This window comes from Mixophyes fleayi, chromosome 4, assembly GCF_038048845.1.
Source record: "Mixophyes fleayi isolate aMixFle1 chromosome 4, aMixFle1.hap1, whole genome shotgun sequence".
In the NCBI taxonomy this organism is placed as follows: domain Eukaryota; kingdom Metazoa; phylum Chordata; class Amphibia; order Anura; family Limnodynastidae; genus Mixophyes; species Mixophyes fleayi.
The window spans coordinates 342,368,862-342,394,460 of record NC_134405.1 but is presented as its reverse complement, the minus strand read 5'-3'; the positions used below and the strand labels follow the sequence as shown (position 1 = coordinate 342,394,460).

The 25,599-nt window shown below is 45.0% G+C and overlaps 1 long non-coding RNA gene across 2 annotated transcripts; it reads left to right on the top strand.

The window, feature by feature from the left end:
- LOC142150336 (uncharacterized) lies at positions 1–25,599 on the top strand. Of its 2 annotated transcripts, none has more exons than XR_012691091.1 (3): positions 1–128; positions 1,134–1,206; positions 25,422–25,599. It is a non-coding gene; the product is annotated as an uncharacterized LOC142150336 (long non-coding RNA). The 2 variants fall into 2 exon arrangements; XR_012691090.1 differs by lacking the exon at positions 25,422–25,599 and adding an exon at positions 6,613–6,693.

Sequence of the window (25,599 nt, the reverse complement as noted above, 5' to 3'; positions counted from 1 at the left end):
CCTCTTTCCTCTGTGTGAAGCAGCCGAGGAGCAGCCATTGCAGAGATAAAAGAGAAGAAGGAAAAGGTTTGAAGAGCCCCCCCCCCCCCCCCTGCTTCTGCTGACCAGACCAGACCAGAGAAAAAACAGTGAGTAAATGCAATCTAATTATTTATTTATTTATTTTTTTAAAAGAGGGTGCACAAAGTCCAATATAGGAAGTAGGGGGGTAAAAAAAAATGGGGGAGGGGGGGGGGTAAAATTACTTTTCTTGGCACCTTGTGCTCTATATTTGACTTGCAAACTATGGGGTAAAATTTCTACCCCATAGTTTGCAAGTGATGCAGAGGGGGGTGCAGTGGGTGTGATGCAGAGGGGGGTGCAGTGGGTGTGATGCAGAGGGGGGTGCAGTGGGTGTGATGCAGAGGGGGTGCAGTGGGTGTGATGCAGAGGGGGGTGCAGTGGGTGTGATGCAGAGGGGGTGCAGTGGGTGTGATGCAGAGGGGGTGCAGTGGGTGTGATGCAGAGGGGGGTGCAGTGGGTGTGATGCAGAGGGGGGTGCAGTGGGTGTGATGCAGAGGGGGTGCAGTGGGTGTGATGCAGAGGGGGGTGCAGTGGGTGTGATGCAGAGGGGGGTGCAGTGGGTGTGATGCAGAGGGGGGTGCAGTGGGTGGGATGCAGAGGGGGGTGCAGTGGGTGGGATGCAGAGGGGGGTTGCAGTGGGTGTGATGCAGAGGGGGGTGCAGTGGGTGGGATGCAGAGGGTGGTGCAGTGGGTGGGATGCAGAGGGGGGTGCAGTGGGTGGGATGCAGAGGGTGGTGCAGTGGGTGGGATGCAGAGGGGGGTGCAGTGGGTGGGATGCAGAGGGTGGTGCAGTGGGTGGGATGCAGAGGGGGGTGCAGTGGGTGGGATGCAGAGGGGGGTGCAGTGGGTGTGAAGCAGAGGGGGGTGCAGTGGGTGTGATGCAGAGGGGGGTGCAGTGGGTGTGATGCAGAGGGGGGTGCAGTGGGTGGGATGCAGAGGGGGGGTGCAGTGGGTGTGATGAAGGGACATGTTAGGACCGTTCATTGCCTTTAACAAGTGCATAATTTATAGACTTATTGTGTCAAGTTTTTTGTTCCGAAATCTAACACCTGGATACCCCCCCCCTCTAGAAATCCTGTGTCTGCAGTGGAGTCTGGACAGCGTTCTGCATCAAACATCACTGCATCTGGACCACTGGAGGAGGTAGGGCTTATCTTTTTTTCTTTTTTTTTCAAACACAAAAGCACAAAGTCAAGTATGTAAAGGTCTGTGAGCAGGGGCGGACCCAGACATTTGTCCTACCCCGGGCGATTTTAGGGGGGGGCGATTTAGGCCCCTCCACCTTTCTAATTTCTAAGGCTGCCGGCGGCTGCACACTGTCACTGCTGAACGGACCTGTACAGTGTGCAGCCGTCAGCAGCAAGCCCCTGCTAGGGGGGGCCCCCCCCTGGATCCGCCACTGTCTGTGAGGCGGGTATTTGTTGTGTTTTCTGGGGGGGGTGTATTTTGAAATTTTGCCTAGGGTGCTGAGAACCCTAGCACCGGCCCTGCTTGTAAGGTTTACATTATAGTCTCCTACTTGCCTACAAACAATTGGTGTTTAATTATTACAAGTACAACTTTTATTATATAGATTAGTTGTTCTTGTTATATAATCTGTTTTCCTGCATACATATCTCTCTCTATTCTCTCTGTTTACACAGCTAGATTAACCCTTTAATCTGTGTGATTGGTGTGCCTTCCTTTATAAGAATGACAGATAAGGGAAAGGGCCCTATTGCAAAATATTTCACTTGTTCAAAATGTCAAGTTAAATTACCTTGTGGTCAGGGGGACCCTAAATTGGCGCTCTGTTCTGCCTGTGATGCAGGGGCTTCCACTGTGCAGACTCATCAGTCCACAGCCCCTCTGACGGAGAAGCCGGCCTGGGTGGCCTCCCTGACACAGTCGGTTTCCTCCTTAGCTCAGATGGTATTACAATCTAACCAATTGCTATCTAATATGGCTACTTCGGTGGCTACTAATAATAGCACTCAGCTGGGCCTCCCTGTTACCACAGGGTCCATTGGAACGTCTTTACCAGGACCTTCCTCTTCCTTTTCTGACCAAACCCCTATCCCCACAGAAGCGGCATGGTCTACAGCTTTCCTTAAAGGTTTAAATAAGCTTAACTTGTTGCTTGAGTCCCCAAACATCCCGTCCGCTAAAAGAAAGAGACCTAGATCGGATAACCCTATCATGGTCCTTTCAGATTCTGAGGAATCTTCTGAGGATGAGGGGGCAGTTTATTCCGATTCTGACCAAGTTCAGTCTTCGGAACAGGAGGATAGTTCTAAAAGCCAATTTGTTAATGATTTGGTTTTTGCAGTTAGACAGGCGTTGGACCTCCCAGAACCGGAGGATCCTACGCCTAGAGACAGAATTCTTTTTAAAAAGGCCAAAAGAAAGGCTTGCCGTTTTCCCCGTCTAGGGAACTCGTAGACATTGCAGAAGGAGCATGGAAACTACCTGAGAAGAGGTTCTCAGTTCCCAAAAGATTCTTCTCCTTGTACCCCTTACAGGAGGAGGAGGTAATTCGTTGGGAAAGTATCCCAAAAGTAGATGTTCCCATAGCCCGTTTGGCTAAACACACCTTACTTCCAGCTCCTGGTTCAGCGTCCCTCCCGGATGCCAGTGACCGGAAGGTTGAATCCCAACTGAAATCTATTTTTGCGGCTGCAGGTTCGTCCTTTAGACCCACATTCGCTTCAGCTTGGGTTGCTAGAGCCATGGAAGTATGGGCAGACCAGCTGGCAGAGGCCTTACAGGGTTCTGAATTACTCCCCCTGGCCTTACATTTAAAAGAGGCATCGGGGTACATTTATGAGGCGGCACAAAATTCAGCAGCTGTCTCCTCCTCTATACAGGCTGCATCCATTTCAGCTAGAAGAACTCTATGGCTGAAATCCTGGGAAGGAGATGCAGAATCAAAAAAGTCTGTTGAAATCATTCCTTTTTCAGCAGCAGGTTTGTTCGGTCCGGAATTAGATACCTTGATATCCCAGGCAACTGGGGGCAAGAGTACTTCCTTGCCGGTTTTCCCAGGTAGAAGCAGGAAACCCAGGTTCAGCTCCTTCCGTCAGCCCTTTCGAGGATCCTCCTTGTCCAGGGGACAGTCTTTTAGGGGTAAACAGCCCAATGCCCGAGGCTCCTCCTCTAGAGGAAGATCCTCTTTTTCGGCCAGGCGCCAGGCCTCCAAGACTCAGGAGAAGCCTGCGTCCTGACGACCACTCGTTTCCCCGGGTGGAAACCCGAGTGGGAGGTCGTCTGTCTCTTTTTCTTCAACAGTGGACAGAGTCCTCCCAGGACTCCTGGATTCGGGGCATCATATCAAGGGGATACAGGATAGACCTGCTGGGTCCCAGACCCCATCGGTTCTTCGTAACCCCCCTACCCCGAGATCCATTCAGAAGACAGGCAATACAGGATTGTGTCGCCTCTCTTCTCTCTCAGAAAGTTATCTGCAGGGTTCCAGAATTCCTAAAGGAACAGGGTTTTTATTCAAACCTGTTCCTTGTGAAGAAGCCGGAAGGCTCCTTCCGACCCATTTTAAACTTAAAGAGCCTCAATGTGCACCTAAGAGTCGACAGTTTTCGGATGGAATCTCTGAGGTCGGTCATAAACGGTTTGGAGAAAGATCAATTTATGGCTTCCATAGACATAAAAGATGCATACCTCCACATTCCCATTTGGAAGGGCCATCAGTCCCTCCTCAGATTCACTGCAGGACCCTCCCATTATCAGTTTCGGGCCCTCCCCTTCGGCCTCTCCACAGCGCCGAGGGTTTTCACAAAAGTCATGTCGGTTATGGCAGCTCGTCTTCACCTTCTGGGCATCCAGGTCGTGCCTTATCTGGACGACCTGCTCTTCAAATCCTCCTCAGAGAGTTGTTTGCGTTATCACTTATCCGTTGCCTTGGCGGTTCTCAGGAGCCACGGATGGCTCATCAACTTGAAGAAATCACAGATGGTTCCGTGTCAGCGCATGGTCTTCTTGGGCCTCATCATGGACACCAGCCAGCAAAAGGTGTTTCTGCCTGTCGAAAAGGCCACCTCAATTCAGAGTATAACTTCCCAGGTCTTGTCCTCTCCCAGACCCTCAATCCACTTGTGCATGCGGTTGCTGGGAAAGAATGGTGGCCTCCTTCGAGACCATTCCCTTTGCTCGAGCCCACTCTCGCTGTTTTCAGTGGGATCTGTTAACATAGTGGTCAGGATCCCACCTACGCCTGGACCTACAGAAGATCTCTCTATCCCCGAGATCCAGAGAATCTCTCTAGTGGTTGCTGATTCAGGATCACTTGACAGTGGGCAGATCCTTCTCTCCGGGGGCGTGGGTCATAGCAACGACAGACGCCAGCCTGAATGGTTGGGGGGCGGTAATCCTTCACCTTCGGCTTCAGGGCCTTTGGTCGGTTCAGGAATCATCCCTATCCATAAATGTGTTGGAACTGAAGGCTATTTTCTTAGCCCTCAAAGGAGGACAATCCCTCCTCCAGGGCCACCCTGTCAGAATTCAGTCCGACAATGCCACGGCTGTGGCATATGTCAACAGACAGAGAGGAACCAAGAGTGCAGCGGCAATGAAAATTGCAGCCCAGATTTTGTCTTGGGCAGAACTTCATGTTCCGGCAATATCGGCTGTATTCATCCCAGGAATACGCAATTGGGAAGCAGACTATCTCAGTCGCAACCAGATAATGCCAGGGGAGTGGACTCTGCATCCGGAAGTGTTTCAGTCCCTGGTTCAGAGGTGGGGCCTTCCGGACATAGATCTCATGGCCTCCAGACACAACAGGAAGGTTTCCAGGTTTTGCGCAAGGTCAAGAGACCCCTTAGCCGTGGCAGTAGACGTCATGACCATGCCATGGGAGTTCAGGATGGGATACCTATTTCCTCCTATCTCCATGCTTCCTCGCGTTCTCAGACGGGTCAGGCAGGGGGGTCTGCCAATAATTCTGGTAGCTCCCTCATGGCCACGCCGAGTCTGGTACACGGACATAATCTCCATGGCAGAAGGACCAGGGTTTCGTCTACCATCTCAAGACGACCTTCTCCTTCAGGGTCCATTACTACACCAAAATTTACCTCAGCTCAGTTTAACGGCATGGCTGTTGAAGCCAGCCTCTGGAGGGCTAGAGGTTTCTCCTCAAACGTGGTAAACACCCTCATGCGAGCTAGAAAACCAGTTTCAGCTCGCATCTATCACAGGATTTGGAGAGCTTACATTAGATGGTGCGAAGGTAGGACTTGCCACTCATCCTCCTTTCGCCTCACTCGCTTATTCGCTTTCCTTCAGGATGGCCTGGAGGCAGGTCTCAGGTTAGGTTTCCTAAAGGTCCAGGTATCGGCACTTTCGTTTTTTTTCCATATGAAATTAGCCGATTTACCGGATATTAGGACTTTTCTCCAGGGAGTACTGCATATTCAGCCTCCCTATGTTCCGCCGACAGCACCATGAGATCTCAACCTGGTACTTGAAATGCTTAAAGGGCCTCCTTTTGAGCCCTTGCGTGTGTCAGAATTAAAGTGGTTGACCTGGAAGGTCCTCTTTCTTTTAGCTATCGCTTCTGCTCGAAGCGTTTCGGAATTAGGAGCCTTGTCCTGTCGGGAACCATATTTGGTTTTCCACGAGGACAGAGCGGTCTTAAGAACCCTTCCTTCCTTTGTTCCGAAGGTAGTTTCGGCTTTTCACCTTAACCAAGAAATTGTAGTTCCGGCTTTTTCATCCTCTTCCCAATCTGATCACCAGATTATGGAAAAGTTAGATGTGGTTAGGGCTCTGCTCATCTATGTAAAAAGAACTTCTCAACTTAGACGTACAGATTCTTTGTTTGTTCTCTATGATGCTAATAAGAGAGGCTGGCCAGCCTCAAAACAGTCCATCGCTAGATGGATTACGGCAACCATTAGACATGCTTACATAAAGGCTAACGGTCCTGTGCCAGAGAGACTTTCGGCCCATTCCACAAGATCGGTAGGGGCGTCGTGGGCAGCGAGAAATGGGGCTTCTGCGGACCAGCTTTGCAGAGCAGCCACCTGGTCCTCTGTCCACACGTTTACAAAGTTTTACCAATTTAATGTATTTGCATCTACGGATGCAGATTTCGCTCGTAATGCTTTGCGAGCGGGATTTTCAGAGTAGTCCCACCCTTAGGGGGCTGCTTTAGAACGTCCCCATGGTAAGCAGTGTCCCCCAGACTGGATGAAAGAGAAAAGAGGATTTATGTACTTACGTTAAATCCGTTTCTCTGATTCCGTCTGGGGGACACTGCGATCCCTCCCTTCTTCTGTTCTTCTGTGTGCTCTTGTTTCACTGGCTTTACTCCTAGGGCTTTTTAATAAACTGAAGAGTCCAGGGGGATTGTAGAGGGGAGGGGTCTGTCGGCAGTACTAAAACTTAACTAGTTAGGTGCCAACTCCCCAAGCTCCCTCCACAACCCCATGGTAAGCAGTGTCCCCCAGACGGAATCAGAGAAACAGATTTAACGTAAGTACATAAATCCTCTTTTTTATTACTACTTTTTTTTTAAAAAAAAGAAATGTTCTGTCTCCTTTTCCTGACATATAGGAGCTTCTTGCAGAAACGGACGATTATTATGTGATTCAGCAACACTTCAGCTGTAAGTATAATCTAAATATATAAAACTAAAGCTCAACTAAACAAACTAAAAATAATGCACATTGTCCAATTCTATCCTTGCCCACAGATATATAGGAATTGATGGCCTAAACCATTGAAATTTGGAATGATACTTTTAGTCCATGATGTATACACGCTGCAGGAGAATGTGGCTGTGATGTGTTTATAGCAGATTCTTTAGCAAAAAAAATTCACAATGGACTCAACACATGTTTCACTATGCAGTATATATTTTATCTACTCATCTGAACATGTTGCCCATCATGACTATGAACAACCTGTACTCTCATATGGACGAAAGCACTTAGACGCATATATATGTGGCAGTAAGTGAGGTTAACCTTACCTGCAAGTAAGATGCCACATCCCAGGCCGACCAATGAGGAAGGAAGGGGAGTGCCTGGAGATCTGTCTATATAAGCCCTAGCATGTCACATGCACTTTCTCATTCACTGCTCGAGATCCCACCCACCCATGCCCTTTATAGACCTCCCTGCTTCCGTGGCGTATGAGTTTTAACCTGGTTCCTCCCCACGCCACAGAGCAGGCACAGTTGGTAGGAAGTCACTGTGAGCAGTGGCTGATCGTTACAGCGTTATCGCTGTTTGACCACAGGTGCTATCCCCATCCAGGAACGTGACGCGGTCCTTTTTGATGAGGATCCCTTGGTCCGCATCTGAGGGGGGCCATTGCGTAGTCGGGAGGGGGCTTAGTCACTCTGACGTCAGAATTAGCGATGGCCAGGCAGTTTAGGATGTGTCTCGGGTACGTGGATTCAGCCATCCACGCTTGGTTCCAAATATCGGTTTGATTTAGCTGTCTCACAGTTCACTTTCACCGCCATTTATTTAATAATTAATAAACTGTGACCTTCTTTAGCCACTTTCATAAGTCTCAGTGTCTTTATTGTTAGATAAGTTAAGTAAGCTTGTATATGTCATTAGGAGGTTATGGTTAAGAGAGTGAAACACATCCAGGTTATGCAGTTTATAATTTTTATATATTTTTGCAATATGTTGCTGTTATTTCAGCTTTCTGTGCCTTATCCCCTCAGGGACCCCGCACCTGTCTCGGTGCCTCCCGAGCTCTGGGGGCTGTAGGAGCAGAGCCAGGTCCTGAGTCCTCTGCTTCCTTAGGCTCAGGCTCACTGGGGTCACATGTGGGGAGCCACGGCGAGCAGCCGATTCAGTATGGCTGCAGGGATTGGCCAAACCCATTTATAGCGTTCAAAATGCTCTCCATCAGGCCCTTCATCTCCGTGTTAATTGGCTCTCCTTCCTGGTGCTTCTTCTACCGAAGGCTGCGATTGATGGTTATTAGGAGCTCTTTGGTGGTCTTGTCCCATTTATCTATGGCTTCCAGTGACCGCACAGATGGACAATATGCAGGACCAGCAGGCGGTGAGGAGGGCGGGGTCCCTGGCAGCTCCGCCTCCTGCTCCTCTGACTGGTCACTCACAGTGGGTGGTGGCTCCGCATCTAAGAAAAAGTGAATAAAATATCTTAAACCAAATTGATTTGGAGTTATCCATTTAATCCTGGAAAAGAAAACAAGGGTAGAGAGTGAACAATGGTACAGGAGTATACACAAGTCTAGTGGTGTTATATTCTATACTGTACACAATAAGGGTAATTACCTGATTCTGTTTGTTGTGGTTTTGCAGGGGGGCCTGCGACACTCTAAACTCGCCCCCGATCACCTCATCTTCCTGGACAGCTATGCAGGCTAACGCGGTCAGCTTGAGAGACAGAGGTCCAAAGAGACAATGGGACAACCGTGATGGGGCTGCTACCAGAGTTTGTTTTGTCACCTGGTAACAGAAGAAAATGTAATTAATTGACAATGTAATGTATTGTTTTCTAAGACTGAAGTAATGTGGAGATGTTTCAATCAGCGGCTAATTCACACGATGGTATCGCTGATTGGCCGCATGTCACTACCCCTTCGAAGCACCCTGGCTCTTGGTCCCTTTGTGTGGGGGACCCCTCGTCCTGCTTTATGGGGGCACGTCCTTGTAAGCCCGGGCTGATTCCTCCCGCCGCCACCATACTTTTATTATTTAAAAAACTGGGACCTGTTTTTTTTGTCAAAATCAAGTTGTTGTCAGTGTGATTATATTATAGATAAGGTTTTAGGTGTTAAGTTAACAAGTAAAGAGGTTTGGTGCAATAAAGAGGTAAATCAATGGTATGCAGTTTAATACACAGTACAGAGATACATCCCCCAAACACCTATCAGATACTCTTATCTGCATGTGAATGTGACATTCATAAAAATGTAAACTAGGCGGAGTACAGCAGTTCCATCCCATTACTGATGTGTTCTGGTAAATAAATGTTCGTAGTGTATCCGATACTTTAAGAGATGGCTGATAGCGGGTGCTCACTGTGGCTCAGATATATTCAAAGTAGAATGGCTGCAAAGCCAGTGATGGCTGCATAGTTAGTGTGTATAGTTCTAAGTGTGTATAGATACAAGTGTGGAACAAAAAATTTAAACAGCATAATTCGGAGTTATACCGGAGTTGAACAGGAGGAAACAGGAGAAGAACTTTCTGCCTATTAACACAGCTTCACAAGGACAACTGTCAGTATTCACCTGAAACTCCATATTCCACCTCTGATGTTTTCAACTCTCCCTGGCTACAAGCTACATGCAACATGAGGACTGTTTTGGACTCTGATCTCATTTTCCTCTCATCTCATAAAAGTTTGTTTTATTGATCAGTCTGCTTTCAATGCAAAATCCACTCTGTTTAATCAGACTGCTGTACTACTTGCTCAACCACTCCCTACCCATGCTACAGTTATTTTAGTCCCCTATCTTACCACTGTACTTCAACTTTATTTAAGCTTTGTTTACCATCACAAGTAAGAAGAAATTATACTGTCTTTCAACCCCTCTCCTCCCATGATTCTGCAAAATCTCAGCTATTCAATTACCTGCTCTTTATTACTCTCCATTCAACACTTCCACCCACTCCCCCACATGGCTCCCCACATCATTACGTTATACTATCCAGACATCCAGGAATACACTACATTTGCTGCATCCTAGCTCTGCACTACTTATCTGATTACACTGGACATTGCAATTAGGCAATTCATTTAATTCCTCATTTTTGCTATTTGACTAATAGTCCCAATGCTTGCCAAAATATTTTTCTTTATCTCTTTTCATGGCATTATCTTTAGGACTATATCATCCCTCACTCATCCTGCAACACACACCTCTGTCCACATTGCCCCTTCATTACTTCACTCACCTCTAGTGAACACTCATGAACTCTTTTCCTATTTAAATTCAATAACTTTAACAGCCTCACCCTGCCGCCAGAAACTAAAAGGACACACATCTTACAATCATCTTACATACCTTTCTTCCTTCCTGCTTCTATTAGCTGGTGATATATCACCTAATCCAGGTCCCCCTCACTTCTCCCACACACATATATCTGAACACTACAGAAATCTGGCAAACTTCAAACACATAACCTGTCTCCCCTCTCTTCCAAAGTCCTTTAAATGTGCCCTTTGGAATGCACGCTTTGTTTGTAACAAACTTACCTCCGTACATGATCTCTTCCTCTTAAACAACCCTAAACCTTCTGGCAATAACAGAAACATGGCTCACGCATTCAGACACTGCCTCACCTGCAGCCCTTTCACATGGTGGCCTCCATCTCACCCACACCCACAGACCAGGAGGCAGACAAGGAGGGGAGGTTGGACTACTTCTCTCCCCACAGTGCACATTCACAGTTATACCAAGTGTCCCATCACTCACATTCACATCTTTTGAAGTACATGCTGTTAGGATTTTTAACCCATTCTCTATGCATGTTGCTGTCATCTATCGCCCCCCTGGTCCACACCATCAATTTCTTGAACACTTCTCTGCATGGCTCCCTCACTTCTTATCTACTGATATCCCCACCATCATCATGGGTGATTTCAACATCCCTATTTCTAATCCACGTACCAATGCTGCTTCCAAACTACTCTCTCTAACCTCCACACTTGACCTCTCCCAGTGGATTGAATCCGCTACTCATCCGGATAGCCACTGTCTTGATCTTGTTTTCTCTAGACTATGCTCAGTTTCTGATTTCCTTAACACTCCTTTCCCCCTCTCGGATCATCACCTTATTAGATACTTGCTCACCCCCAGTTCTTTACCCTCCCTAGTGTCAAACTCTTCCAAGCCTCCTCGTACCCGCAGGAATATCAACTCTATTGATTTTCAACAGTTTTCCACCTCTCTCCAACACCTTCTCTCCCCAATTTCTACATTCTCCTCCCCTGATTGGGCAGTACCCCATTTTCAACAAACCCTAGCAATTGCCCTGGATCAAGTGGCTCCAGCGACACTACATATTTCCCGTAGAACTCTACAAAAACTTTCTCGTAAAGCAGAACGTCACTGGCGTACATCTTGTGCCTCTAATGATTTCATAACATATACTGATATCTACCACTCCTACAGAAATGCTCTGGACATTGCTAAACAAGCATTCTACCGATCTCTCATCTATGCTCAGGCTTCTAACCCCAAACGCCTCTTTAACACATTTAACTCTCTTCTGAATCCTCCTGCCCCAAATCCTCCAACTAACATCAGTGCACAGGATCTTGCTTCCTATTTCAAGGACAAAATTGATAAGATCAGGCTTGAAATGGTATCTCCCTTGACAAGCAATCTGCTCAATTCCTTTGTAGCACCCTCTGACACTCTCTCTTCATTTGATCCCACAAATGAAGAGGAAGTTTCTACTCTCTTCTCATCTTCCTACTCTACCTCCTGTCCTCTTGATCCCATTCCCTCTCAAATTGGTATGTCCCTGTCTCCTGTACTCATTCCCCCTCTAACTAAAATCTGTAATCTATCTCTTTCTACTAGTATTTTTCCAGCACTTTTCAAGCATGCAGTGATTACTCCCATTTAAAAAAAACAGAATTCTGACCCTAACTCTCTCATAAATTACTGCCCCATCTCCCAGCTCCCATGCCCCCCCAAGCTTCTTGAGAGAATTGCCTACACCCGCCTCACACACTTTCTTACAGCAAACAACCTATTGGATCCTCTTCAGTCAGGCTTTCGCTCTCAACACTCCACAGAGACTGTGCTGACCAAAGTTGTCAATGATTTGATCACAGCAAAAAATAATAACCAATACTCTCTTCTAATTCTCCTGGATCTCTCTGCTGCATTTGACACTGTTGACTACTCTCTCCTCATACAAACGCTATAATCCCTAGGTCTTGAAGGCACTGTCCTATCCTGGTTCTCATCCTACCTATCTAATCGCTCTTTCAGTGTTAATTTCTTTGGATCCACCTTTGCTCCGCTTCCTATTGTCAGGAGCCGAGGCGGCCTTGGGCACCGCCGCGACTCACTTCCGGTGTCAGTGAACGTCCCGGCCGTCCCCATGACGACCGGGGCGTCACTTCCGGTTTCTCGGGCCCGACCGTTGCCAAGGCAACGGCGGACGCCGTGTAAAACAAGCGATGCGCCCCGGCAAGTGAGGCAGCCGGGCGCATGCGCTAGTGTAGCCTGCGGGCTAATTTAGCTGGGTAGCGCACCTGGGATGTATTTCAGGGCTAAGCCCTGATTGGCCAAGCTCTGTATATAAGGCAGGGAGGGCTTAGCCTCCCTGCGGGTTATAGCGTCCAGTTTCTGTCTGCTTAATCTGCTCCTGTTCCTGCTGCTGCCTGAAATTGGTGAAAACCTGTTGGACTGTTACCCGTGTATGACCCTTAGCTTAGATTTGGACTTTGCTTGTGAATCTCGTGACCCTGACCTCTGGCTTGAATACCGACCTTCCTGTCTGCTCGTGACCCCTGACCTCAGCTTGTATATTCGTACTGTTGTCTGCTGCCGGCCCCTGACCTCTGCTTGGATTCCACTCCGCTTGCCTGGGTTCTCCCCAGCCGGTGCACACTTCACGACCCTCTGTCAGTCTGCAGCCCAGTCTGTCCCCACCATCAGGGGCTCCAGTGAACACCTGACTGGCAGAGTAGACTCCGGGCTATGTTGTGTCGGCTGGAGGGGTTCTTAACACCTATCAGTTGGAGTTCCACAAGGCTCAGTCCTAAGTCCTCTGCTATTCTCTATCTACACCACTTCTCTTGGAAAACTAATAAGCTCCTTTGGATTTCAGTATCAACTCTATGCGGATGATACACAAATTTATCTATCCTCTCCTGATCTTTCACCATCTGTGTTGTCTCGCATTACTGACTGTCTTTCTGCCATTTCATCTTGGATGTCTTCTCGCCAACTCAAACTCAATCTTTTAAAAACTGAGTTAATAATATTCCCACCCAAAAACAGAAGCTTCCTGCCTGACATTTCTATTTCTGTTGATAACATGAATATAAATCCCACCCCGCAAGCTTGTTGCCTAGGTGTAAACCTTGATTCACAACTGTCGTTTATTCCCCACATCAACTCTATATCTAAAGCATGTTACATACACCTAAAGAACATTTCCAGAATACGCACATATCTGACGCAAGACACCGCAAAAACATTAATTCATGCACTCATCATCTCCCGCATCGACTATTGCAATTCCCTCCTTACTGGTCTTCCCAAAGTCAGACTTGAACCCCTACAATCTATTTTGCACGCAACGGCTAGATTGATTTTCCTTACAAACCGTTATTCCTCTGCTGAGCCACTCTGTCAGTCTCTACATTGGCTGCCTGTATTTCAACGAATTCAATATAAAATTCTTCTACTAACATACAAGGCCATCAACAAAATTGCACCGACATACATTTCCTCACTTGTCTCGAAATATCTCCCTACTCGATATCTACGTTCTGCACAAGATCTACGTCTCTCCTCCACTCTCCTCACATCCTCCCATTCTCGGTTACAGGATTTTTTCCGGGCTGCACCCACTTTGTGGAATTCCCTTCCACGCACAGTAAGACTTCCTCTAGTCTTCAAACCTTCAAGCGTTCACTGAAAACTAGAGATGGGCGGGTCCGGTTCTCCGAGAACCGAACCCACCCGAACTTTGGGTATCCGAGTACCGAGCTGAGCAGCTCGGTACTCTCCCGCCAATTCCGAATCCAAATCGAGGCCGAACGTCATTGTGACGTCGTCGGATCTCGGGACTCGGTTCTCGCGATACTTCAACTTTATAAATACACGCCTCCACAGCAATCCATCGCCATTTGACAGAGGGAGAGAGCAGGGTGTAGTCATAGGCTAATTAGAGCAGGGACAGAGAAAGAATACAATATTGTTCTTGCAATTGCTCTAACCAAAATCGCTAGTGCAGAGAGGAGGATAGAGGTTTATTATTTTTTCTTCATATTTGGCACTCCCCAGCGCTTTTGGGTTGTCCCCCATAATTGTGCATTAATATTTCTGGCTGTCAAAAGTCATATCTGTCAGCAGTATCTACTCAATAAATGTTAGCACTCCTCAGTGTTTTTGGGGTGTCCTCTCTAATTGTGCATTAATATTTCTGGCTGTCAAAAGTCATATCTGTCAGCAGTATCTACTCAATAATTTTAAGCACTCCTCAGTGTTTTTGGGGTGTCCTCTCTAATTGTGCATTAATATTTCTGGCTGTCAAAAGTCATATCTGTCAGCAGTATCTACTCAATAATTTTAAGCACTCCTCAGTGTTTTTGGGGTGTCCTCTCTAATTGTGCATTAATATTTCTGGCTGTCAAAAGTCATATCTGTCAGCAGTATCTACTCAATAATTTTAAGCACTCCTCAGTGTTTTTGGGGTGTCCTCTCTAATTGTGCATTAATATTTCTGGCTGTCAAAAGTCATATCTGTCAGCAGTATCTACTCAATAAATTTTAGCACTCCTCTGTGTTTTTGGGGTGTCCTCCCTAATTGTGCATTAATATTTCTGGCTGTCAAAAGTCATATCTGTCAGCAGTATCTACTCAATAAATGTTAGCACTCCTCAGTGTTTTTGGGGTGTCCTCTCTAATTGTGCATTAATATTTCTGGCTGTCAAAAGTCATATCTGTCAGCAGTATCTACTCAATAATTTTAAGCACTCCTCAGTGTTTTTGGGGTGTCCTCTCTAATTGTGCATTAATATTTCTGGCTGTCAAAAGTCATATCTGTCAGCAGTATCTACTCAATAAATTTTAGCACTCCTCTGTGTTTTTGGGGTGTCCTCCCTAATTGTGCATTAATATTTCTGGCTGTCAAAAGTCATATCTGTCAGCAGTATCTACTCAATAAATGTTAGCACTCCTCAGTGTTTTTGGGGTGTCCTCTCTAATTGTGCATTAATATTTCTGGCTGTCAAAAGTCATATCTGTCAGCAGTATCTACTCAATAAATTTTAGCACTCCTCTGTGTTTTTGGGGTGTCCTCCCTAATTGTGCATTAATATTTCTGGCTGTCAAAAGTCATATCTGTCAGCAGTATCTACTCAATAAATGTTAGCACTCCTCAGTGTTTTTGGGGTGTCCTCTCTAATTGTGCATTAATATTTCTGGCTGTCAAAAGTCATATCTGTCAGCAGTATCTACTCAATAATTTTAAGCACTCCTCAGTGTTTTTGGGGTGTCCTCTCTAATTGTGCATTAATATTTCTGGCTGTCAAAAGTCATATCTGTCAGCAGTATCTACTCAATAAATGTTAGCACTCCTCAGTGTTTTTGGGGTGTCCTCTCTAATTGTGCATTAATATTTCTGGCTGTCAAAAGTCATATCTGTCAGCAGTATCTACTCAATAAATTTTAGCACTCCTCAGTGTTTTTGGGGTGTCCTCCCTAATTGTGCATTAATATTTCTGGCTGTCAAAAGTCATATCTGTCAGCAGTATCTACGCAATGGATTCAAAGCAGTCCACATATGATCTAAATGAGCAACCAGGTTCTGTCACCAGTCCTGATGTTAGTGTTCCCAGTACGTCATCTGGCCAAGGCGATGTCAAACAACAGAGTGTTTTCAAATTAGTGCAAAAAACAAAAACCAAAAAAAAATTTACTGTATTGAAGCGAAAACGAAGTGTAACTGAGCAAAAGTTAAGTGACGATAAAAAAAAAATTGCAAGCATGCCATTCTACACACGCAGTGGCAAAGAGAGAATGAGGCCTTCACCTTTGGCTATTAGTGGCAGATCCCAAAAAGTTACCCAGCCTACAATTGGTGCACAACTACTGTTACGCGTCAAAGCCGAGCTGCAAGATACCAGTGAGGCATTACAGGAGAATATTTGCTCTGATTCACAAATGACAACAATCCCTGTGGAGAGTCCATCCAACAGTGGGATGTCTAATCGTGAGCATTCTGCTGATGTGTGCCTTAATAGCCCGAGTGTAGCCGGTGATACCCAAATTGAGGATGCCACTTTGGAATTAGAAGAGGATGAGGGGGAGATTTGTGTAGGCGACGAGGGCGCTAATGATGATGTTGATGATTATGATGCAGACAGATACCAAATTGCCTTTCTCAATTTCTATTTATATTCTAGATTATATAACGGCTGAATAGTTTTCTATTTTACTCCTAGTGGAGAGAGGATCTGATGCAGACAGATACCAAACTGCCTTTGTCCATTTCAATTTATATTGTACAGTATATAACGGCTGAATTTATTAGTATTTTATACAAGTGGAGGGGGGCCTAGAGAGACAGAAACCAAACTGGCTTTCTCCATGTCAATTAATATTGTACAGTCTATAATGGCTGAATTTTTTAGTATTTTATACAAGTGGAGGGGGGCCTAGAGAGACAGAAACCAAACTGGCTTTCTCCATGTCAATTAATATTGTACAGTCTATAATGGCTGAATTTTTTAGTATTTTATACAAGTGGAGGGGGGCCTAGAGAGACAGAAACCAAACTGGCTTTCTCCATGTCAATTAATATTGTACAGTCTATAATGGCTGAATTTTTTAGTATTTTATACAAGTGGAGGGGGGCCTAGAGAGACAGAAACCAAACTGGCTTTCTCCATGTCAATTAATATTGTACAGTCTATAATGGCTGAATTTTTTAGTATTTTATACAAGTGGAGGGGGGCCTAGAGAGACAGAAACCAAACTGGCTTTCTCCATGTCAATTAATATTGTACAGTCTATAATGGCTGAATTTTTGGGTATTTTATACAAGTGGAGGGGGGCCTTGAGAGACAGAAACCAAACTGGCTTTCTCCATGTCAATTAATATTGTACAGTCTATAATGGCTGAATTTTTTGGTATTTTATACAAGTGGAGGGGGGCCTTGAGAGACAGAAACCAAACTGGCTTTTTCCATTTCTTTACATATTTAACTATAAGTGTAGGGTGTAATATACATTCAAAGACGATGGCTGCATTGCCAATATGCATAGATGGAGAGGAAGACAATCTGTTTTGTGTGTAGAATAGGCCTACCAACGAAGAATTAAACTGTTTTTTGGGATGATTTATTACCTCAACAATTAGATTACTTGTCTCTAAAACAGTTGGAGCACTAAATTGGGTTAATTTAGGCCCAAAAACATGGATTTTCCCAAAAAATAGCAAAACAAAACCAAAACCAAAACCAAAACACGCAATGGAGGTTTTGCAAAACCAAAACCAAAACCAAAACACGACGGTAATCCAGATCCAAAACCGAATCCAAAACCAAAACACGGGGGTCAGTGACCATCTCTACTGAAAACCCACCTCTTCAGACAAGGTTATGATATTCCTCAACCATCATCTTAATTTCCCTAGATTACCCTATTACCATCCTCTACACTGCTAACGCAAGACAACAACCTTCTGACCAACATTGCAACACACATCGCCCACTCAGTACTTTTACCTTTGCAGTCTGGCTGGTCCATTGTGCAATATGATGTAGCACATGCCCTTGTGTTTCTAACTCCCATTGTCCTATAGATTGTAAGCTTTCGAGCAGGGTTCTCTTACCTCTCTGTATGTATGTATTACCCAGTATTGTCTTATTAATGTTTGTTCCCAATTGTAAAGCGCTACGGAATTTGCTGGCGCTATATAAATAAATGTTGATGATGATGATCAGCGCTGGGCTCATGAGTTCAATTCCCATCCAGGGCCTTATCTGTGTGAAGTTTGTATGTTCTACCCTCTGGGTGCTCCGGTTTCCAGGTATGACCATCAAGAAGGACTCAGAAGTCCATGTTTAGCACATTTACATTAATGGTGAGAACACGTTTTCATGATTATTATCATTATTAAGCACCTGTTTTCCCCAGTAAGCTGCCTCTGCTAGAGGGAATGAAATCCAGCATCAAGCTGCCCTCGGGTCTGCCAGAAGCGAGGTAGAAAAAGCAGCAATGTCTGACATTATATAGAAGTCTAAACAGAGCAGTATATCATCATCATCACCATTTATTTATTTATATAGCGCCACTAATTCCGCAGCGCTGTACAGAGAACTCACTCACATCAGTCCCTGCCCCATTGGAGCTTACAGTCTAAATCCATAACACACAGGCAGACTAGGGTCAATAATTTGTTAGCAGCCAATTAACCTACTAGTATGTTTTTGGAGTGTGGGTGGAAACCGGAGCACCTGGAGGAAACCCACGCAAACACGGGGAGAACATACAAACTCCTCACAGATAAGGTCATGGTCGGGAATTGAACTCATGACCACAGTGCTGTGAGGCAGAAGTGCTAACCACTGAGCCATCGTGCAGTATATTAGGTGAAGGATGTAAAAGTAGTGGGAATTAATGAATAGGGGGGGGGGTTAGTTATGTGTTACAAGTTTGGATGTTTCTCTCTCCACCTTACACAGGTGAATCTGTATACCTGAAAACAGTGCTTTTATAGGGGCAGTTCCAAAACCCAGAATAAATGGAGCACTGTAGGAGTGTTCTTATGTGAAGGGGGACAAATGGAAATGTATTACACCCCACATAGTCTGCAGTTTGTAAACAATGTTTATTGTCAGACATCCCCGCTCCCCAATCATTGATAATCATTCCTTCTGCTTTCCTCGTGATAAAACTAACTACGCCCCCTATCTACGCAGCCATGACTCTGGTGGCGACTGTCCTACATAACCAGGGACTGCTGGGGCATATGGGTAAGGCCATAGTTGTCCTTCCTCTTTGGAAATGGGCCCATATAGAGTTCTCTAATGTGGTGGATTAAACCCTGTGGACTCTGGGTGGAGATAACCTCACCCCACTCCATGTGTCTCACTCTGAATTCCATAATATGTACTGTGGGCCCTTCCTGGACCTTAATTGTCATCAGGAAATACAGCAACCCCTTCACCTATGATATATATTCCATATATTCAACAATGAACATTCATCATAATCATCACTATTTATTTATATAGCGCCACTGATTCCACAGCAATGTACAGAGAACTCACTCACATCAGTCCCTGCCCCATTGGGCCCCAGAACTGTGAGGCAGAAGTGCTAACCACTAAGCCACCATGCTGCCCACATTAAGAACATATCCCCATGTTCATTGGAACACAGGCTGACCTCCACACTCCAAGGTCATTCTTACTAGAGATGGGCGGGTCCGGTTCTCCGAGAACCGAACCCACCCGAACTTTGGGTATCCGAGTACCGAGCTGAGCAGCTCGGTACTCTCCCGCCCGTTCCGAATCCAAATCGAGGCCGAACGTCATTGTGACGTCGTCGGATCTCGGGGCTTGGTTCTCGCGATACTTCAACTTTATAAATACACGCCTCCACAGCAATCCATCGCCATTTGACAGAGGGAGAGAGCAGGGTGTAGTCATAGGCTAATTAGAGCAGGGACAGAGAATACAATATTGTTCTTGCAATTGCTCAAACCAAAATCGCTAGTGCAGAGAGGAGGATAGAGGTTTATTATTTTTTCTTCATATTTGGCACTCCCCAGCGCTTTTGGGGTGTCCCCCATAATTGTGCATAAATATTTCTGGCTGTCAAAAGTCATATCTGTCAGCAGTATCTACTAAATAATTTTTAGCACTCCTCAGTGCTTTTGGGGTGTCCTCCCTAATTGTGCATTAATATTTCTGGCTGTCAAAAGTCATATCTGTCAGCAGTATCTACTAAATAATTTTTAGCACTCCTCAGTGCTTTTGGGGTGTCCTCCCTAATTGTGCATTAATATTTCTGGCTGTCAAAAGTCATATCTGTCAGCAGTATCTACTAAATAATTTTTAGCACTCCTCAGTGCTTTTGGGGTGTCCTCCCTAATTGTGCATTAATATTTCTGGCTGTCAAAAGTCATATCTATCAGCAGTATCTACTAAATAATTTTTAGCACTCCTCAGTGCTTTTGGGGTGTCCTCCCTAATTGTGCATTAATATTTCTGGCTGTCAAAAGTCATATCTGTCAGCAGTATCTACTAAATAATTTTTAGAACTCCCCAGTGCTTTTGGGGTGTCCTCCCTAATTGTGCATTAATATTTCTGGCTGTCAAAAGTCATATCTGTCAGCAGTATCTACTAAATAATTTTTAGCACTCCTCAGTGCTTTTGGGGTGTCCTCCCTAATTGTGCATTAATATTTCTGGCTGTCAAAAGTCATATCTGTCAGCAGTATCTACTAAATAATTTTTAGCACTCCTCAGTGCTTTTGGGGTGTCCTCCCTAATTGTGCATTAATATTTCTGGCTGTCAAAAGTCTTAACTGTCAGCAGTATCTACTAAATAATTTTTAGCACTCCCCAGTGGTTTGCGTTTAGAATGGATTCAAAGCAGTCCACATATGATCTGAATGAGCAACCAGGTTCTGTCACCAGTCCTGATGTTAGTGTTCCCAGTACGTCATCTGGCCAAGGCGATGTCAAACAACAGAGTGTTTTCAAATTAGTGCAAAAAACAAAAACCAAAAAAAAATTTACTGTATTGAAGCGAAAAAGAAGTGTAACTGAGCAAAAGTTAAGTGACGATAAAAAAAAAATTGCAAGCATGCCATTCTACACACGCAGTGGCAAAGAGAGAATGAGGCCTTCACCTTTGGCTATTAGTGGCAGATCCCAAAAAGTTACACAGCCTACAATTGGTGCACAACTACTGTTACGCGTCAAAGCCGAGCTGCAAGATAACAGTGAGGCATTACAGGAGAATATTTGCTCTGATTTACAAATGACAACAATCCCTGTGGAGAGTCCATCCAACAGTGGGATGTCTAATCGTGTAATCGTGAGCATTCTGCTGATGTGTGCCTTAATAGCCCGAGTGTAGCCGGTGATACCCAAATTGAGGATGCCACTTTGGAATTAGAAGAGGATGAGGGGGAGATTTGTGTAGGCGACGAGGGCGCTAATGAGGATGTTGATGAGGATGAGGTTGTTTGTGTAAGTCCTGCACCAGTGGCAGCAGTTCTGGCACGTGACAAGAAAAAGGCCATTGTCATGCCTGGGCATAAAACAAAAAAATCCACTTCTTATGTGTGTAATTATTTCTACCCAAATCCAGACAACAATTGTATAGCCATTTGTAGTGTATGTCAAGCCACAGTCAGTCGAGGGAGGGACCTTAACCATCTTGGAACCTTGTCTATGTTACGCCATTTAACGAGAGTTCATGGCAAAGTGTTGGGAAAAGCTGAAAGTTCTTCCCAAAAGAATACAAGCACTCCCTCATCAGCTAAGACCCTCCGCTCACCGACATACTGACGGCTACAAAATACACCCACCACACCATCCTCATCAATATCCTCAGTAGCGCTCGGAGTTAGCCCAGCATCCCACTTAAGGCTGGATGACTCCGGCACTATTATTGATTCCTCTGAAGAAAGCGTTAGTCCTGCTGCTGCTGTTGCTGCTGCTGGGGGTGAATCGTCATCCCAGAGGCAGGTTAATAAAATGAGCAGTCCTACATTTCAGCAATTAACTGTGAAACAATCATTTGCGAGGGGAAGCAAATATGACAGCAGTCACCCAGTCGCCAAGTGAATCACAGATGCCATGGCTGCAATGTTAGTGTTAGATCTGCGTCCAATCTCCACAATAAACGCAGCTGGTTTTTCACAGTTAATTGAGGTTTTGTGTCCGCGTTACAGAATTCCATCGCGACACCATTTCTCCCGTAAAGCTATTCCACAATTATACCAAAAAGTGTGTAAAAATGTAGAGATTGCGCTGAAAAATGCCATTCTGCCCACTGTTCACTTAACCACAGATATGTGGACAAGTGGAAGTGGCCAAACCAAAGACTATATGACTGTGACAGCCCACTGGGTTGGTCATTCACCTTCACCAGCAGGAACAGCAGCAGCATGTACACCACTACGTAACATTTGTCACAGGCAGGCCACTCTTTGTATCACCGGCTTCACTAACAGGCATACGGCTGACAATTTGTTACGCAAACTGAGAGATGTGATTGATGCATGGCTTATACCACTCGGACTCTCCCCAGGGTATGTCATTTCAGATAACGCTAACAATATAGTGCGAGCATTACAGCTGGGTGATTTCCAACATATTCCCTGTTTTGCTCACACCATCAACTTGGTGGTGCAGAGCTTCCTACGAAATAACCGTGAGGTGCAGGAGATGCTTTCGGTGGCCCGTAAAATTTCAGGCCATTTCAGGCATTCAGCCACAGCATGTAGGAGATTACAGCAGCTCCAAGAGCAGTTTAACTTGCTCTGTCACCAACTTAAGCAAGAGGTGGTAACTCGGTGGAATTCCACCCTGTACATGCTTCAGAGGATGGAGGAACAGCGCAAAGCCATCCAAGCATATTGCACAAGTCATGACATTGGGAAAGGAGGGGGGATGTATTTCACTCTTGCACAGTGGGGAATCCTTTCAGTGCTGTGCAAGGTGCTGAAACCATTTGAAGTTGTGACATGTGAGGTCAGTGCAGACTCTGCTAGTTTGAGCCAAGTCATTCCTTTAATTAGACTATTGGAAAAGCAGCTTGAGAAAATGAAGGAGGAGCTGAAAGCAAGCAATTCAGCAAAGTATGTTGGCCTTGTCGATCAAGTACTTAATTCGCTTCACAATGATCCTCGAGTTATTAAGATCTTGAACTCGGATCAGTACGTTTTGGCCACTGTGCTTGATCCAAGGTTTAAAACCTACATTGAGTCTTTACTTGTAAATGAGCGAGATGTGAACTTTTGCAAGGAGCTATTGCTCAGCAAGTTGGCCGCTGAACTGGGCCTCGGCTTGACGACGTGTCCTCCTTCACTTTCTCAAGCTGTTGCTCGTAAAAAATTAAATTTCCAAAAAAGAAGCAGGGAAGACACAGTGGGCAGACCAGAACAATTTAACATCTGGGCTGGTTTGAAGGATTTTTCAAAAAAATGTGTCACTTTGCCCATAACTCCATCCAATATGAGTATAAACATGCAAAGGATGGTGGAGGATTACTTTCAAGAGGTAGTTGATATGGAAATGTCAGACAGTCCCTTTCCTTACTGGGAAGAAAAGCAGGCCATTTGGAAACCCATGTACAAACTTGCTTTGCAATACCTAAGCTGCCCACCCTCCAGTGTGTACTCTGAACGAGTGTTCAGCACAGCAGGGAACTTAGTCAGTGATCGCCGTAGAAGGTTACTTCCCAAAAATGTGGAGAAAATGATGTTTATAAAAATGAACTACATCTTCCACGAGGAAGGCCTTCACCATCCAAGACATCCAAGCACTGACTGTTCTCTAATGGCGGATTCAAGCGGCGATGAATTGATAGTCTGTGATGATGACGTACACACTGATGAGGGTGAGGATTAAGCTGAAGATGATGCCGATAACATCTTTTTAAAACTTTCTATGTAAGTGTAGGGTGCAATCTACCCCCAAAGAGGAAAGGGACTTGTGGCAGTTCCATATCACATACCATCTTGAAAGGCTGCTGTTAGGGCAATTTATCCTTAAGGGTAGGGTGTCATAGACAGAGTGACCCTAAACTGGCTTTGTCCATTTTTCATAATATTGTACAGTCTATAATGGCTGAATTTTTGGGTATTTTATACAAGTGGAGGGGGGCCTAGAGAGACAGAAACCAAACTGGCTTTTTCCATGTCAATTAATATTGTACAGTCTATAATGGCTGAATTTTTTGGTATTTTATACAAGTGGAGGGGGGCCTAGAGAGACAGAAACCAAACTGTCTTTCTCCATGTCAATTAATATTGTACAGTCTATAATGGCTGAATTTTTTAGTATTTTATACAAGTGGAGGGGGGCCTAGAGAGACAGAAACCAAACTGGCTTTCTCCATGTCAATTAATATTGTACAGTCTATAATGGCTGAATTTTTTGGTATTTTATACAAGTGGAGGGGGGCCTTGAGAGACAGAAACCAAACTGGCTTTTTCCATTTCTTTACATATTTAACTATAAGTGTAGGGTGTAATATACATTCAAAGACGATGGCTGCATTGCCAATATGCATAGATGGAGAGGAAGACAATCTGTTTTGTGTGTAGAATAGGCCTACCAACGAAGAATTAAACTGTTTTTTTGGATGATTTATTACCTCAACAATTAGATTACTTGTCTCTAAAACAGTTGGAGCACTAAATTGGGTTAATTTAGGCCCAAAAACATGGATTTTCCAAAAAAATAGCAAAACAAAACCAAAACCAAAACACGCAATGGCGGTTTTGCAAAACCAAAACCAAAACACGACGGTAATCCAGATCCAAAACCGAATCCAAAACCAAAACACGGGGGTCAGTGACCATCTCTAATTCTTACACAACTGAGCTTGGATGGGCAGCTCCTAAACACCCCCCATTATAATTTGCCACAGCAGTGTCCCTATTTTATCAGGTCTGCCTCTTTCAACAGGCCCTGGTGACATCACGCACTGTGACATCACGCACTTGACATCATAGTGAGTGACCACACTGCCCAGGGACAGTGCAGAGAGGCAGCTCAGAGAGAGCGAAGAAGTCAAACACACAGCTGTGTTTTTCATAAGTCTCTCTATTGAAAGCTGTTTACAGGAGTTATGAGGTGAGGTCTAATTGTGAAGGTGCATGTGATAAGTATGAGAGAACCTGTTAATGTTTAGAGCACAGCACAGAGTATATCAGGAGATGAGTGATGTGTCAGTGAGGACAGGACTGCATGTGACAGGGGCAGTGACATGATGTGTGGATGGGAATGGAGGCAGCAGGAAGCCACAGACTGAGAGTTATATAGTAGAAGGAGCAGGTGCCCCAGCAGCACAGAGTATTTAATTAGATGATTTTGTGGAAGTTGTGGGAGGCAGTGACCTGTACTCTCCCTGATAATAATATATAGCCCACTGCCCAGTGTAGATTCTCCTTTCCTGTATGTAAGTTTAAATATTTGTTTTATTTTATGTTGCACATTTTAAACTGCATTGAATGTGAATAATTAAATGTAAATATTCCATCATTCGCTCTTTACAGAGATGATTTCTATTACGTGCTGTTTCTGAACCCTGCTATCACCTTATCGCAAAGGGGAAACATTTGTATTATCAGCAAACATTAGAGTGATAACGCCACAAAAAGCTAAAATTATATTATAATAAAAGAAAAAAATAAAACGTACCTGCACTCACCCAATCTGGTGCGTCCTGTGATGCCTGTAACGGCTGAAACAGGAAATCCCTTATTATGGTCGGGGTGGGATTTTTTTTCAAAGTTCTAGTGGTGTTGTCAAGGGCCCTCCCCCCATAGTTGTCACACTCACAACCTGTAACTGATTGTTATTTGTACCATGGATCCCGTTTCCTGTTGCTCACCGATCGGACTATGCCTGGCTGTTTGTCTGGCACTGGTGTATATTAAATAAGCAGGTAAATAAGAATGTATTCTCTACTTGTCTATCCAGGTCGAATAATGATGAGCTTGAGACCCTGTGGAAACAACTGGGGGAGAGCCGGCAAGTGGAGGCAGAAGAACTGTGGATCAAGCAGCAGTTGGTATGACAACTATCTATAACCATTTGTATACATACAAACATACACGTACAGAGGTAATCACAACACGGTGTGGTCATGCCAGGCTGA